General features: G+C 37.9%; 1 non-coding gene across 1 annotated transcript; it reads left to right on the top strand.

Annotated features, from left to right (window-relative positions):
* Window positions 1-808: 808 nt before the first annotated feature.
* On the top strand, window positions 809-916 carry LOC130971523 (small nucleolar RNA R71). Its single transcript, XR_009082737.1, has one exon. It is a non-coding gene; the product is annotated as a small nucleolar RNA R71 (small nucleolar RNA).
* Window positions 917-2,731: the final 1,815 nt, after the last annotated feature.

The following is a 2,731-nucleotide window of genomic DNA, read 5'->3' as shown; positions in this document are numbered from 1 at the left end:
CTCCCTCAGTGGCGTTCACTTCCTCTCCCTCCTCTCCAAATTCGGCCATGTTGATGGCCTTGCACTCTCCTTTTGGATTTTCTTCTGTATTGCTTGGAAGAGTACTAGGAGGGAGTTCAGTAACTTTCTTGCTCAGCTGTCCCACTTGTGCCTCCAAATTCCTAATGGAGGACCTTGTTTCAGTCATGAAACTTTGAGTGGTTTTGATTAGATCAGAGACCATGGTTGCTAAGTCAGAGGTGTTCTGCTTAGAACTCTCTGACTGTTGCTGAGAAGATGATGGAAAAGGCTTGCCATTGCTAAACCTGTTTCTTCCACCATTATTGTTATTGAAACCTTGTTGAGGTCTCTCTTGATTCTTCCATGAGAAATTTGGATGATTTCTCCATGAAGAATTATAGGTGTTTCCATAGGGTTCTCCTATGTAATTTACCTCTTCCATTGAAGGGTTCTCAGGATCATAAGCTTCTTCTTCAGATGAAGCATCCTTAGTACTGTTTGGTGCATTTTGCATTCCAGACAGACTTTGAGAAATCAAATTGACTTGTTGAGTCAATATCTTGTTCTGAGCCAGAATGGCATTCAGAGTATCAATCTCAAGAACTCCTTTCTTCTGACTTGTCCCATTGTTCACAGGATTCCTTTCAAAAGTGTACATGAATTGGTTATTTGCAACCATTTCAATTAGCTCTTGAGCTTCTGTAGGCGTCTTCTTCAGATGAAGAGATCCTCCAGCAGAGCTATCCAAAGACATCTTGGATAGTTCAGACAGACCATCATAGAAAATACCTATGATGCTCCATTCAGAAAGCATGTCAGAAGGGCATTTTCTGATCAATTGTTTGTATCTTTCCCAAGCTTCATAGAGGGATTCTCCTTCCTTTTGTCTGAAGGTTTGGACTTCCACTCTAAGCTTACTCAATTTTTGAGGTGGAAAGAACTTTGCCAAGAAGGCATTGACTAGCTTTTCCCATGAGTCCAGGCTTTCTTTAGGTTGTGAGTCCAACCATGTCCTAGCTCTGTCTCTTACAGCAAAAGGGAATAGCATAAGTCTGTAGACCTCAGGGTCAACCCCATTAGTCTTGACAGTGTCACAGATTTGCAAGAATTCAGCTAAGAACTGATGAGGATCTTCCAATGGAAGTCCATGGAACATGCAATTCTGTTGCATTAGAGAAACTAATTGAGGCTTAAGCTCAAAGTTGTTTGCTCCAATGGCAGGGATAGAGATGCTTCTCCCATAGAAGTCGGGAGTAGGTGCAGTAAAGTCACCCAGCACCTTCCTTGCATTGTTGTTGTTGTTATTTTCGGCTGCCATGGGCTCTTCTTCTTTGAAGATTTCTGTTAGGTCCTCTACAGAGAGTTGTGCCTTAGCTTCTCTTAGCTTTCGCTTCAAGGTCCTTTCAGGTTCAGGGTCAGCTTCAACAAGAATGCCTTTGTCTTTGTTCCTGCTCATATGAAAGAGAAGAGAACAAGAAAGTGTGGAATCCTTTATGTCACAGTATAGAGATTTCCTTGAGGTGTCAGAGGAACAGAAAAATAGAAAGAAGAAGTAGAAGAATTCGAACTTAATTAGATAGAGTTCGAATTGTGCATTGAGAAGGAGTGGTACTCCATAGATAGAAGGATGTGGGAAGAGAGGAAGAAATTTTCGAAAATCAAGTGAAATATTTTGAAAACATTTTTGAAAAACTTTAATTGATTTTCGAAAATCAAGAGTGGGAAAGAAATCAAGTAATTTTTGAAAAAGATTTTGAATTTAGAAATCAAAAAGATATGATTAAAAACTGTTTTGAAAAAGATGTGATTAAAAAGATTTGATAAAAAAATTATGCTTATTTTTAAAAGATATGATTGAAAAGATATGATTTGAAAACAATTTTAAAAAGATTTGATTTTAAAATTAATGACTTGGCTAACAAGAAAAGATATGATTCAAACATTAAACCTTTCTCAACAGAAAAGGCAACATACTTGAAATGTTGAATCAAATCATTAATTGATAGCAAGTATCTTTGAAAAAGGAAAGAAATTGATTTTGAAACCATTTGATTGAAAAGATATGATTTGATTTTGAAAAACTTTGAAAACTTGAAAAAAATTGATTTTGAAAACAAAATCCTCCCCCTTGTGAAATCCTGGCGTTAGACGCCCAGAATGGTGCACATTCTGGCGTTTAACGCCCAATGCACTACCTTTTTGGGCGTTAAACGCCCAACCAGGCACCCTGGCTGGCGTTTAAACGCCAGTCTGTCCTTCTTCACTGGGCGTTTTGAACGCCCAGCTTTTTCTGTGTAATTCCTCTGCTGCATGTTCTGAATCTTCAGTTCCCTGTACTATTGACTTGAAAAATAGAACCAAGATCAAATAAACAATGCATGCAAGACACCAAACTTAAATTTAGACACTAGACTCAAACAAGAAACATAAAAATATTTTTGGTTTTTATGATTTTTATAATTTTTTTGTGCTTTTTCGAAAATTATATGAAAATAGAAAATAAAGGTTTCAGAATTCTCAATTTGGATTCCAGGAATCATTGCAATGTTAGTCTAAGACTCCGGTCCAGGAATTAGACATGGCTTCACAGCCAGCCAAGCTTTCAAAGAAAGCTTCGGTCCAAAACACTAGACATGGCCAATGGCCAGCCAAGCCTTAGCAGATCATTGCTCCAATAGCAAGATTGATAGAAATCAACAAGCTCTTGTGATGATAAGTTGAAACCTTGGTC

The sequence above is a fragment of the Arachis stenosperma genome, chromosome 3, assembly GCF_014773155.1.
Source record: "Arachis stenosperma cultivar V10309 chromosome 3, arast.V10309.gnm1.PFL2, whole genome shotgun sequence".
Taxonomy (NCBI): Eukaryota; Viridiplantae; Streptophyta; class Magnoliopsida; order Fabales; family Fabaceae; genus Arachis; species Arachis stenosperma.
The sequence above is the reverse complement of the archived record's forward strand: the minus strand, read 5'-3'. Positions and strand labels throughout refer to the sequence as shown.